Source organism: Pristiophorus japonicus, chromosome 18 (genome assembly GCF_044704955.1).
Source record: "Pristiophorus japonicus isolate sPriJap1 chromosome 18, sPriJap1.hap1, whole genome shotgun sequence".
Classification (NCBI taxonomy): Eukaryota; Metazoa; Chordata; class Chondrichthyes; family Pristiophoridae; genus Pristiophorus; species Pristiophorus japonicus.
The window spans coordinates 28373851-28388803 of NC_091994.1; the positions used below are offsets into that span (position 1 = coordinate 28373851).

Below are 14953 nucleotides of genomic sequence, written 5' to 3' on the forward strand. Positions count from 1 at the left end.
CTAATAGAATATAACTAAACCAGTAACTTGTTCAACCGTTCCCAGTTTGAGCATAGTTTATGATGGAACAAGTGTTGGATTTACACCAGTGGTTATTGAATATAAACGTACCAGACAAGGAGATCTTATTTCATCACTATGCATGGTGATATTCCTTTGAAGGAGTTGAGGATTTTGATTAATATAAAAGTAATGCTGTGAATTTGCATTTGTTCTTATTTTACAGCATTCTACTCCAGTGTGCCAGTGCAGGCTTCAGCCGCCTGAGGAAGAGAGTGTTCGAAGACCAGGCCCTCAAATCTATCACCAAGTTCATGGTCGACAGGGCTGTAATAATACCCGTCCTGCTGTATGGCTCAGAGACATGGACCATGTACAGTAGACACCTCAAGAGGCTGGAGTACAATAGACACCTCAAGTCGCTGGAGAAATACCACCAGCAATATCTCCGCAAGATCCTACAAATCCCCTGGGAGCACAGGCACACCAACATTAGCGCCCTCGACCAGGCCAACATCCCCAGCATTGAAGCACTGACCAAACTTGATCAGCTCCGCTGGGCAGGCCACATTGTCTGCATGCCAGACACGAGACTCCCAAAGCAAGCACTCTACTCGGAACTCCTTCACGGCGAATGAGCCAAAGGTGGGCAGAGGAAACGTTACAAGGACGCCCTCAAAGCCGCCCTGATAAAGTGCAACATCCCCACCGACACCTGGGAGACCCTGGCCAAAGACCGCCCTAAGTGGAGGAAATACATCTGGGAAGGCGCTGAGCACCTCGAGTCTCATCGCCGAGAGCATGCAGAAATCAAGCGCAGGCAGCAGAAAGAGTGTGCGACAAATCTGTCCCACCCTCCCTTACCCTCAACGACTATCGGTCCCACCTGTGACAGGGACTGTGGTTCTCATATTGGACTGTTCAGCCACCTAAGGACTCATTTTAAGAGTGGAAGCAAGTCTTCCTCGATTTCGAGGGGCTGCCTATGATGATGAGAGAAAGCAGGAATGGGGTACTGAAATGCATGATCAGCTATGATCATATTGAATGGTGGTGCAGGCTCGAAAGGCCGAATGGCCTACTCCTGCACCTATTTTCTATGTTTCTATGATGTTTGCTTTTATCGAACTAAACAGATGTTTTCCATTTTTCCACAATATACAAAGTTACAGATCATGTTTCAGATAACAGTGAGGACATAGATCCTCATGCAATATCCAGACATAACTTTTAGAGAGTTAACACCTCCGAAGGCTACACATTGTTTTCTCTCTCCATTGCTATACTGTTAATCTTTGTATTTTTGTTATATGCCACGACAACTTACATTTGCATCGTGCCATTAATGTGGCAATACACTTCACAGCAGCGTAATCGACAAAAAACTGACACCAAGCCAAAGGAGATATTCGGACAGGTGAGCACGAACTTTGCCAAAGAGATAGGTTTTAAGGAGGAAGGAGAGGTGGAAAGGCGGAGAGATTTCGGTCGGGAATTCCAGAGCTTAGGGCCTAGATGGCTGAAGGCACGGCCACCAATGATGGGGCGAAGGGAGTGGGGGTGCACAAGGGCCCAGAGTTGGAGGAACGCAGAGTTTTTGGGGGGCTGTACGGCTGTAGGAGGTTACAAGGATAGGGACGAGGAAGACCAGGATGCAGAGATATGTACTGAGATATGTACAAATTTAACTAATCCAGACTAGGCCAGCATCAATGATAGTAGTGGACCATCTATGAAACAAACATCATTCATTGTTTGGATACTGAATTTTGAAAAAGCCTGTGGCAGCCTTGCCTCATTTGGCCAATTTTTACAAATCCCCACTCGGACTACATTAGTTGATGGTACATTCTAACAGAGTAAAATGCTGGATAAACAAACCACATTTACATAACAGTTTACAACACCTGTTGTCCCAAACGGTCCTGGATTATCAAGTCTTGTGAATAACAATGGTCAGATTAACAAATTACCATCATCTCTGACATCAAATTCACTAATGATACAAAATAGAGAGCCATATACTCTCCAAGACACAGTCTTACCAATTCTTGTATTAATAGCTTTAGGGTAGGATTTTGCCAATCAATTAAAATAATTTAATCAAATGTGTGGTAATATTTAAGGTGCAGTTATACTGTTATTTTAGTGTCAATACGAGCCATGTTTAATGACATGAAAATGGCATAGTATAATTGAGGAGTTGGGTCTGTGATGGGAATCCAGATTGCACTGAAACAAGAGATGCAATCCACCTTGCACAGGTAGTCAGTCTCACTGCGAGCACTGCAGCCCAGAGCAAAGATGCAGTTAAAAAAGTATCCAAGGTGGGACTTTATAAACTTACTTTTCAATCATTTGACATTATGAGACACCAGATGCTTTGGCTGTTTCTCTCCTGATACTAAAAATGAACAACCCGAGGAGCAGGGCTCTGTATATCGATCAAAGTCCATGTGCACAAAGGTCCATTGTTGCTGAGTTCATAGCAAAGGGCAGACAGCAAATGTAACATGGGTCTGCTGGCTTGACTGTTGCACTCCTCAGCTACTCTGCAGATTGGTAGCAATATTATAACCGTGTCCTAAATTATCACAAAAATGCTGTTGCTGGTTGCTTAACCCTTTCTAATGTTAGCCAGCCAAAATTCCAGAGTGGAATTTCCCTTATTTTCAATGCCATACACAGAAATCCAATACTCACAGGGGCTGATGCTTGGACAAGCTCAGCTCCTGTTCCTGCTAGCTCCCATAATTCCAGGACAATTCCAGCATGTCGAATTCACAGCGAGTACACACCACTGCAAATGCGCTATCTGCCATGGTGTGAACCTCGACTGTGCCCGTCTCTGTGTATGGCCATTGTCCCTTTAAAGCACAAAATATACATTCAGCACCTTGCAAAGTAACAGATAGTATCAAAGCGAATTCGCCACTGGCCGTGTGGATTGCATTCTGCAGCTAGCATGGCTTAACTGTTTCCTGTCTCACAACGGAAGACCAGAAATATACATCCACGTCTGTTCTGATATATCAGAATTGTGCTTTCTGTAGAACATCAAATCAAACATGCACACAGTCCACACTATACTGAACGAGGCTGACAACGCAAGGTCAACACAGGGATTATTTTTGATGGATCAGCACACCCAAACGCGAATTCTCTTTGAGGCTGTCTTTTTCTTAAGCCGATCAGGTTCGGTGATTCAGTAGTCCTTCCTGTTTAAAAGTAAAATGTCGGTGGGCCTTTGTACTTTAAACCACAACTTCAAATTACAACTGTGGGGGGCGGGGGTCTTCCCCCTTTGATTCCAATTACTCCCATTGAGATGTTTGCAATGTCAAGGACCACAATTCTGAGGGCGAGTGGGGAAATTACCACCTCACGCCAACACCCCCAATTCTCCGAGGGAGGGCTCAAAGTCCCATACCAATACAATAGAATGACCGGTAGTCACAGTCACTCCGAGTGTAATCACCCCACTATTAACAGGACCTTTAGCAAGTGTTTCCCAACTAAAGAGGTTACAGTTAAATGTACTAATGATGGGGTGATTATCAAAGAGAACACTAATGAAAGGTTAGGGATGAATGAATGTGTGCTCCATGAAAAAAATCTAAGACTTTCATTTCAGTGGAGCTATGTACTGAGGATCAGGGATACACAGGATATAAATAAATACACATTCCTACATACATAACTTGTTGAACAGCAGTGAGGCCTCTTTACACTGTAGCCACAATAATCACCACACTGTGGGTGGAGCTTTAGTACATAAAACTGCATTGTCAACTTGTAATCTGCTGATTTGAGCTCTTCCCACAGAACAGCAACCATAGTCAAAGATAATGTTTCTCAGCATTCCTGGTGTCATTCTTTTGTCTAAATTAGATGGCAAATTTCCCAACCCAAAAGTCTAACACTGTCCTAAAGTTCACCCGGGACTTAATTGTTTTCACGTGCCATCATGGTCAGTCACAGAGACAGACAAGCAGCCACGCTGTCATGGTGAGTTTATACAGGCCTCACTAAAAATAGCATCCTAGACAACAAAAAAAAACAAAGTCATGTAGGCAATAGAACGATCCAGTGTCCAGGATCACACAAAATCTCTGAGCTAATTGAAATTTTACCAGATAAATAGATATTTACAAGCATTGTGCAGGCAGACCGTATGATCCCCAGCCACATGCACTGCAATAACAGACAAAAAAGCTCACTCAGTATCTTAATGGATCATTTGGTCAATTATCAATACATCATTGGGTGCAATACTGGAGATCATTTATTTTAAAGACAGTTCTGGTAATCTGCTGATTTGAGCTCTTCCCGATGATCAATTTAAATGCGAGGTTTTGGAGAACCAGGAGCTAATGTAGGTCAGCAAGGGCAGGAGTGATGGGTGAGCAGAACTTGGTGCGGAAAAGATTATGGACTGCAGTTTCGGATCAGCTGAAGTTAGCAAAAGGTCTAGGGGAAAGCATTGGAATAAGCACATCCGAGGCGACAAAGGCATGGGTAAGAGTTTCAACAGCCGATGGGCTAAGTCAAGGGCAGAGGTGGGCGAAGTTATGAAGGTAGAAGTAGGCAGTCTTTGTGATGGAGTATAGAAAGTCAGAAATTCAGATCAAGATTGAGTAGGATACCCAAGTTGCGAACAGTCTGGTTCAATCTGAAACAATGGTCAGGCAGGGGGATGGAATCAGTGCCAAGGGTGGGCCTAAGACGATGGCTTCAGTCTTCCCAATGTTTAACTTAAGAAAATCGCTGCTCATCAAAGACGAAATGTCAAACAAGCAGTCTGACAGCACAGAGGCAGTCGCGGGTCGGGGGAAGTGGTGAAGACGTATAGCTGGATCTGATCAGCACACAGGTGGAAGCTGACACCTTTGCTGTAGGTTGTATCGCCAAGGGCCAGCATGTAGTTGAGGAAAGGAGGGGGCCATGGATAGGTATTTGGGGGACTCCAAAGGTAACAGTGCAGGAGCAGGTAAAGAAGCCACTGCTGGAGATGCGCTGGCTATGACTGGATAGGTAAAAGTGGAATAAGCGAGGGGAGACCCACTGAGAAGAGGCAATAAAGGACGATGGTGTAGTCGACTGTGTCAAAGGCTCCAAAGAGGTCAAGGAGAGAAAATGCAGCATGATCACAGTAAAACTGGATAGAATCTGTGAATTTGGTTAGGGATGTTTTGGTGCTGTGGCTGGAGGGAAACCTGATTTGAGAGATTCAAACTTGGAGTTATGTAAAGATTGGGCATGGATTTGGGATGCAGCAACACGTTCAAGGATTTTAGAAAGGAAAGTGAGGTTGGAGATGGGTCGTAGTTTGCAAGGACAGAGGGGTCAAGGATGCTTTTTTTTTTAAGCAGGGGGGGTGATTGTGGAGGTTTAGAGGCGAGAGGGGGATAGTACCCCAAGAGAGAAAATTACTGACAATGTAGCATGGGGGCCAGTGGGGCCAGGAAGGGAAGTTGGGTGGTCAACAGCTTAGTGGCAATGGAGGTCAAGGGAACAGGTAGCGGATCTTAGGGACAAGATGACCTTAGAGAAAACATATGGGAAATAGGAGAGAAATTAAATAAAGACATGGGATTAAATTGGACAAACCCTGAAACATAAAAACATAGAAAACAGGTGCAGGAGTACGCCATTCAGCCCTTCGAGCCTGCACCACCATTCAATAAGATAATGGCTGATCATTCACCTCAGTATCCCTTTTCTGCTTTCTCTCCATACCCCTTGATCCCTTTAGCCGTAAGGGCCATATCTAACTCCTTCTTGAATATATCCAACGAACTGGCATCAACAACTCTCTGCGGTAGGGATTTCCACGGGTTAACAACTCTCTGAGTGAAGAAGTTTCTCCTCATCTTAGCCTAAATGGTTTACCCCTTATCTTTAGACTCTGTCTCCTGGTTCTGGACTTCCCCAACATCAGAAACATTCTTCCTGCATCTAACCTGTCCAGTCCCGTCAGAATTTTATATGTTTCTATGAGATCCCCGCTCATCCTTCTAAACTCCAGTGAATACAGGCCCAGTCGATCCAGGCTCTCCTCCTATGTCAGTCCTGCCAACCCGGGAATCAGTCTGGTGAACCTTCACTGCACTCCCTCAATATCAAGCACGTCCTTCCTCAGATTAGGAAGCCAAAACTGAACACAATATTCCAGATGAGGACTCACTAAAGCCCTATACAACTGCAGTAAGACCTCCCTGCTCCTAGACTCAAATCCCCTAGCTATGAAGGCCAATATACCATTTGCCTTCTTCACCGCCTGCTGTATGTGCATGCCAAATTTCAATGACTGATGTACCATGACACCCAGGTCTCGTTGCACCTCCCCTTTTCCTAATCTGCCGCCATTCAGACAATATTCTGCCTTCGTGTTTTTGCCACCAAAGTGGATAACCTCACATTTATCCACATTATACTGCATCTGGCATGCATTTGCCCACTCACCTAACCTGTCCAAGTCACCTTTTAGCATCCTCCTCACAGCTCACACCACCACCCAGCTTAGTGTCATCTGCAAACTTGGAGATATTACACTCAATTCCCTCATCCAAATCATTAATGTATATTGTAAATAGCTGGCGTCCCAGCACTGAGCCCTGCGGCATCCCACTGGTCACTGCCTGCCATTCTGGAAAGGACCCGTTTATCCAGACTCTCTGCTTCCTGTCTGCCAACCAGTTCTCTATCCACGTCAGTACATTACCCTCAATACCATGTGCTTTAATTTTGCACACCAATCTCTTGTATGGGACCTTGTCAAAAGCCTTTTGAAAGTCCAAATACACCACATCCACTGGTTCTCCCTTGTCCACTCTACTAGTTACATCCTCAAAAAATTCCAGAAGATTTGTCAAACAGGATTTCCCCTTCATAAATCCATGCTGACTTCGACCGATCCAGTCACTGCTTTCCAAATGTGCTGCTATTTCATCTTTAATAATTGATTCCAACATTTTCCCCACTACTGATGTCAGGCTAACCGGTCTATAATTACCCTTTTTCTCTCTCCGTCCTTTCTTAAAAAGTGGTGCTACATTAGCTACCGTCCAGTCCATCGGAACCAATCCAGAGTCGATAGACTGTTGGAAAATGATCACCAATGCATCCACTATTTCGAGGGCTACTTCCTTAAGTACTCTGGGATGCCCCAAGGATTTATCGGCCTTCAATCCCATCAATTTCCCTAACACAATTTCCCGCCTAATAAGGATTTCCTTCAGCTCCTCCTTCTCACTAGACCCTCGGTCCCCTAGTATTTCCAGAACCAAAGTATTTGTTTAACTGGTCCGCCATTTCTTTGTTCCCCATTATAAATTCACCTGAATCTGACTGAAAGGGATCTACGTTTGTTTTCACTAATCTTTTTCTCTTCACATATCTATAGAAGCTTTTGCAGTCAGTTTTTATGTTCCCAGCAAGCTTCCTCTCATACTCTATTTTCCCCCTCCTAATTAAACCCTTTGTCCTCCTCTGCTGTATTAAAAATTCTCCCAGTCCTCAGGTTTGCTGCTTTTTCAAGCCAATGTATATGCCTCTTCCCTGGATTTAACACTATCCTTAATTTCCCTTGTTAGCCACAGTTGAGCCACCTTCCTTGTTTTATTTTTACTCCAGACAGGGATGTACAATTGTTGAAGTTCATCCATGTGATCTTTAAAAGTTTGCCATTGCCTATCCACCGTCAACCCTTTAAGTATCACTCGCCAGTCTATTCTAGCCAATTCACGTCTGATACCATTGAAGTTATCTTTCCTTAGTCTCGGAATTAACTGTGTCACTCTCTATCTTAATAAAGAATTCTACCATATTATGGTCACTCTTCCCCAAGGGGCCTCGCACAACAAGATTGCTAATTAGTCCTTTCTCATTACACATCACCCTGTCTAGGATGGCCAGTCCTCTAGTTGGTTCCTCGACATATTGGTCTGGAAAACCATCCCGAATACACTCCAGGAAATCCTCCTCCACCGCATTGCTACCAGTTTGGTTAGCCCAATCAATATGTAGATTAAAGTCGCCCATGATAACTGCTGTACCTTTATTGCACACATCCCTAATTTCTTGTTTGATGCTGTCCCCAACCTCACTACTACTGTTTGGTGGTCTGTACACAACTCCCACTAGCGTTTTCTGCCCTTTGGTATTCCGTAGCTCCACCCATACCGATTCCACATCATCCAAGCTAATGTCCTGAAGTTAGCACTGTTGTAGAATGAGTCCACCACAATAGATCCACCACAGGCCCAATTCATGTCCAAACCAGGATCAAGCAAGGCTGTGTCATCACACCAACACTCTTCTCGATCGTCCTTGCTGCAATGCTCCATCTCACCCTCAGCAAGCTCCCCGCTGGAGTGGAGCTAAATTACAGGACAAACGGGAATCTGTTCAACCCCCGCCGCCTCCAGGCTAGATCCAAGGTCGTCACATCCTCCGTCATTGAATTACAGTACGCAGACAATGCTTGCGTCTGCACACACTCGGAGGCCGAACTCCAAGTCATTGTCAACACCTTCACCGAGATGTACGAGAGCATGGGCCTTACACTAAACATCCGTAAGACAAAGGTCCTCTACCAACCTGCCCCCGCCACACAGCACTGCCCCCCAGTTATCAAAATCCACAATGAGGCTTTGGACAATGTGGACCATTTTCCATTCCACGGGAGCCCACTGTCAACAGGGAAGACATCGACGACGAGGTCCAACACTGCCTTCAGTGCGCCAGTGCAGCCTTCGGTCGCCTGAGGAAGAGAGTGTTTGAAGACCAGGTTCTCAAATCCGGCACCAAGCTCATGGCCTACAGAACAGTAGTGATACGCGTTCTCCTATATGGCTCAGAGATGTGGACTGTGTACAACAGGCACCTCAAAAAAAATGGAGAAGTATCACCAGCGCTGCCTCCGCAAGATCCTGCAAATCCAATGGCAGGATAGGCACACCAACATCAGTGTTCTCACTCAGGCCAAGATCCCCAGCATCGAAGCATTGACCACGCTCGATCAGCCCCGATGCACGGGCCACATTGTCTGCATGCCTGACACGAGACTCCAAAAACAAGTGCTCTACTCGGAGCTTCAACACGGCAAGCGAGCCCCAGGTGGACAGAGGAAGTGCTTCAAACACACCTTCAAAGCCTCCTTGGCAGAGTGCAACATCCCCACCGACACCTGGGAATCCCTGGCCCAAGACCGCTCATAGTGGAGGAAAAGCATCCAGGAAGGCGCTGAACACCTCGAGTCTCTTCGCGGGAGAATGCGGAAGCCAAGGGTAGACAGTGGAAGGAGCGCACGACAACCAGGGAACCCACCCACCCGTTCCTTCAACCACCGTCTGCCCCACCTGTGACAGAGATGGTGGGTCATTTTTGTGGAAGCAAGTCATCCTCGACTCTGAGGGACTGCCTAAGAAGAAGAATGAGTTATTTATTCAGTGTGGATAGGGTTTTAAATTTATTTCAATATTCTGTTTACAAATTAGTCCTCTTCTGAATTAGTCCAAACCTGTTGGGTTTTGGTTTTAAATTGAATTTAGCTAAAATTGGCAGAAACTAGTGAATCTGTACAATAATAGGATGGTCATAGTTAGTAACGTACACAGATGGGTAGCTATAGTGCATTAGTGAGTTTGTACCGGCCTCACTAAAAATAGCATACTTGAAAAAAAACAGTCATTTAAGCAGTAAAAGATCTGTATCCTGTATCAAAGAAATGTTCTGAGCTAAATTTGATTTAGTAGACAAGTAGATTTTTACTCGAAATGTGTAGGCAGACAGCACAACTGAGTTACAAGACTATAACTTAATCGAGGTGGTTTAGTTGAGATTCTGAAATGCAATAACCAAACATCAAAAATCCTGCTACTCACTTCCACCCACCTGTTATTTTGAACAAATTCAAACAAGTATCAATTCTTAAGCCAACTGCAATTACTCCTACATACTTCAAAAGGTACTGTAAGAACTAGCTGATCGTCTGTTGCGTTGCACCCTTGGGAGTCAAGACCAAGTGCTGTCTACAGGTGAAGAGGGCGGAGGATCATTGTACCAGACATCATTCAGTTCCCATTTTAAACAGGCATTCCCTTATTTTCATATGATACTGTGACTTGATATTATTTATAGTTAAGTAGCAAAACTTGGGGCAATTTGAGAAGTAGTGGTGGTTGAAGCAAAGGGGTTTCTCTGCAGTACAGGCCGGGAAGTTGGCAGACATAAAATGGCGGCGTTACAGGGCCAGTGCTGGCAAGAGGGTCCAATTACAGTGCAACAACAACTTGTATTTATTTAGCGCCTTTAACGTAGTGAAATGTCCCAAGGCACTTCACAGGAGTATTATGAGATAAAAATTTGACACCAAGCCGCATAAGGAGAAATTAGGGCAGGTGACCAAAAGCTTGGTCAAAGAGGTAGGTTTTAAGGAGCATCTTAGAGGTAGAGAGGTGGAGAGGTTTAGGCAGGGAATTCCAGAGCTTAGGACCTTGGCAACAGAAGGCACGGCCACCACATGTGCATATAAATGTGGACATAGGAATTTATAATGGAGAAAAAAGTTGGCACAAAATTATGATAAGAACATAACAGGAAGTAACTTTTTGTAGACAGGAAATACACACATGTAAGATTTTTAATATATTAAAGATATGTAAATCATATTGTAGAAACAGTAACTGCCATCAGAGAGCTAACCATGAGTGACGTCTATCAGTTAAGCCAAAGACTTGAGTTTATAACACACAGACAGTTTCTTTTGGAACTTGAGAAACGACAGTTACCTGCAGCCTGAGAACTCCTGCCACAATTTGCTTTGTTAAATCCTTGTGCTAAATTAATTTTTTAAAAAGGGAAATAATGTGGACCAAGACAATGAATGCTGTCGAGTTGAACTCCTGCAGATGCCAAGACAGTCAACAAAATATACTTATGCTGAAATCACTATCCAGAGTATCATTTATGCCCTCTGTCGGAGACAAAATTGGGACCTCTTCCTTCGGAAATCTTCGCCCCAAACAGGAGACTTTTGAGAAAAATGGATACTCCAATTGAAAAGGAATTCTGTGGGTGCTGAACTCACTCCTTTCCTGGTTTCTTATCTCACTGTCACTTTGACAAAGTATTCCAATGAACTATTCCAATTAACAAGTATTTCATCAGTCTTTCTAACGTGTTCATATTTCTTCAGTGCTGAAGACTGTATTGACACAAGGTGACTTCTCATACACCTGTACTGTTCATATTTGAACAATCACTGCTTCTAGTAAAATAATTGATTGATGTTTATGTTTGGGCCGATTCCATTGTAATTTAGCCTAAACAGACCTTGCAGTAAAAATAAATATATTAAAAACAAATATAGAAACTTCTCTACTTAAAAGAAAATGATCAAGCCCTTGCTTTCCACGTGCTGTTCTCCCCTTCCCTGGTCTCATTACGTGCAGCCCAGCAGATAACCAGCTCTCAGCCCCCAATGCTGCTTGGGCCTTGTTGCTAGGAGATATGCAAAAGTTCTCCAATAATTCTCCTGATGTTTGCTTTCTCTTTTGAGCAAAATCAGGCAGTGTGTGGCTGTGATCCCTCGCCCATTATCTGTGCATTGGTGATCCAAAGTTGGTATGGCAAAGAATTACAGACCTCCACTACAGTAGCTTGACGTCTTTATTCTGCACAAAGTATCAAGAAGCAATAATCCTGACACAGACTTTGCCATGGATAAATTTAAGTCTTTGTTACTAAATATTCAGGTCTCTCAGAGTCATACAGCACATAATCTGTGGAAGAAGACACCAACAAGGGTATAAAACCACTTCCAGCAACAGGGAGGAACTACATGGATCAACTTTAGAGTCTGAACACTTGTTTTTTTTTATCCAATCTGCTAGATTAATAGTTCTCCTTCTCGCCGGGCAACCAGGACCCATGCAAACTCTCTCAAATTAGTAGCATCCGTGAAGAGTTAAAGATATGTCAACAACTCACTAGGAATTTAAACAACTGCCACTGGAAGAAATAGCCCTGCTTGATAATAGTTGCCCCTTGGAAAGCCCCATTCAACCTTACACGCAAACCTAAAAATTCAAATTGACTTTTGTCAGTTTGATCCCTCACCCCCAAGGTGAACAGGAACGCAGGAAAATGCCACCTCCTTTCTGTGCTTGGGAGAAAGGTTCCTTAACAATTTGCAGTTCCTTGCAAATTAATTGCTTCAACTTCAGAGAGGCTTTGTTAGAATGGCAAGAAACTTTGACAGCTAAGTCTCTCCTAATCCCCACACCATCCAATAATTTTACAACTCCACTAAATTCTTCACCAGCTCAAAGCAGCTAAAGAATCCTTAAACGTGTTAGGGATCATGTCCGATACCAAGAATGCCCCTAATACCGGGCAGTCAGAGATCTGACACGTGACAAGGATGGTGCAGAAATAGCTCAATATGAGCAAGCTCACTCGAGGAGAAAGAATGTTCTTTCATCTTGCTGCATAGAGTCCACAAACGGTTTCTATAATTTATGTATTTTCATTCCTCTGATTTGGTTTTTGCCTTCATGCTGCCCTTTTCCCTCTTTTGATGACTTCCAACTGGCAATTTGCATAACTTGAACTTTGTCAATAAGGGCAATAGCGGCCTCTGATTTAACATTAGATTTCTCCAGGCACCCTTTATACTAAATATAATTAAGGAAAACTGGGTATTTCTGCTAGTAAATCTTTGATTAACACACTCATCCTGGAACTAAAAATTAATACTGGACCATTAAAGCACCCTGGATATATTTCTCTCATCAATGTGTACGCCTTCATCTATACAGCTGGGCACATTATATGCTAACATAGTGAAGAATCTTGCTTTTTTATTTTGTTCTAAGATAACATCTAAAACTACACTCATGGTCAAAGTAAACTCTTTCAAATGTTAACTACATCTACTATGATATGTTCCCATCTCGTAAGCTTAGTAACAATGTTCAGGACATATAGCGATAGCATTTCTGTGTTCTTTTCTAATTGATGCACAAGAGTTGATTGATCTACATTAGGCTGTTCCAATGTGACGTAACTTCAATCTGCATCTGTATTCTTTTTGGTACCGCTGCTAATGACTGACTATTTAACGCTTTCCCTTTTTTAGTTATTATTCTGGATTAATCCTGAGAATATTTTGTATCCCCGTATTCTTTTTAAAATATTCATTCACAGGATGTGGGTGTCAGCATTTATTATCCATCCCTAATTGCCCTTGAGAAGTGGTGAGCCACCATCTTGACAACAGAGTGGCTTGCTAGGCCACTATAGAGACAACCACATTGCTGTGGGTTTGGAGTCACATATAGGCCCGACCGGATAAGTGAACCAGATGGGTTTTTACGACAATCCAGTAGTTACATGGTCACCATTACTGATACTAGCTTTTTATTCCAGATTTATTTAATTAACTGAATTCAAATTCCCCAGCTACTGTGGGATTTGAACTCATATCTCCAGATCATTAGTCCAGACCTCGGGATTACTAGTCCAGAAACATAACCACTACGCTACCATTATCCTGTTCCGATGTTTAGATAGCACCTCTAATATGTAAGCACCTCAAGTCGCTGGAGAAATATCACCAACGATGTCTCCGCAAGATCCTGCAAATCCCCTGTTAGCGTCCTCGACCAGGCCAACATCCCCAACATTGAAGTACTGACCACACTCGACCAGTTTCGCTGGGCAGGCCACACTGTTCACATGCCAGACACGAGACTCCCAAAGCAAGCGCTCTACTCGGAACTCCTTCACGGCAAACGAGCCAAAGGTGAGCAGAGTAAACGTTACAAGGACACCCTCAAAGCCTCCCTGATAAAGTGCAACATCCCCACTGACACCTGGGAGTCCCTGTGATGATGAATGATTAACAAGGGCAGTGCTGACAAATCCAATAGTATGTACAATGGTGCCTTTGCAATGTATATTTCTACTATTTGGTTTATATTAGCCTCTGGCCTGTTAAGAGTTTGCGTGTAACTTTTCCCTCATTTTTTTGTTGTTGCTGTTTTAGTGTCAGAACACACAAAGAACTTGAGGGTGTGCATACTTTCCTGTAGGCCCAAATGGTCAGTACATGATGCTTAAAATCCCGTATGGTGAACATTACTTTTTTGTGGATGGGAGCATGAATACTAGGTTGGTCAGGGAGAATTTGGGGTGTTCTCTCCTTCCCGGATAAATGAGAGAAATGAGTGGCATGAAGGGAAAAAGCAGAGGAATGAAAATGGATAATTATATACAGTGTGTAGACTCCACACAGCAAGGTGTGAGAGAGTTTGTTTTATTCTGCTGAACTTGTCACGCTGTACACTGAAGGGAGAGCTAGGAATTGGAGGTCTAGCAATGAGGCTACTTGGGGATGGTCCTCGAGCTAGGAAGATAAAGAATGTTTATGAGAATTATGGGACTTGGTGTTGAAGGTGATAGCCTGCTGGACAATGCAACATCCCCAAGATTCACTAATTTTGTGGGATGTTTAGCAACATCCTCTTTGCCCATTGAGTTGCACACATGATCTGTGGCCTACAGGCATGACCCAGAGACTTCCACCTGGAATTCGGCAAATGCTGGTCTGTAACCAGTATGTCCCAAGAGACTTTCTCACCAAATTTCCTCCCCACCATCCATGAAAGGTAGCCTTCTATTTTCAGCTCAATAACTTATTATGCGGGGAGTTGCAGACAGGGATTCATATCATAGCATTATCTAAATGTGGTATTACCTAAAGATTCAGTAAAATCTTTGTAGTCATTGCTTCAAAATCATCCACAGAACTTCAGAATAGTTCCAATACTCAAAAATGGAGTAATACTCGAACGTGGCAATTACATCCAAACTGGGAAAAATGCTTGCGAGTATTCTACAGAGTACTAGAACTGCGCATGTAAAGAACAAAGGTATCAAAAGGAGT

The 14953-nt window shown here is 43.5% G+C and overlaps 1 protein-coding gene across 6 annotated transcripts in view; it reads right to left on the bottom strand.

The window, feature by feature from the left end:
* The window catches only part of nfic (nuclear factor I/C), a 441536-nt gene that overhangs the window by 404857 nt on the left and 21726 nt on the right, over positions 1-14953 (bottom strand). The gene's annotated exons all lie outside the window — the stretch shown is intronic.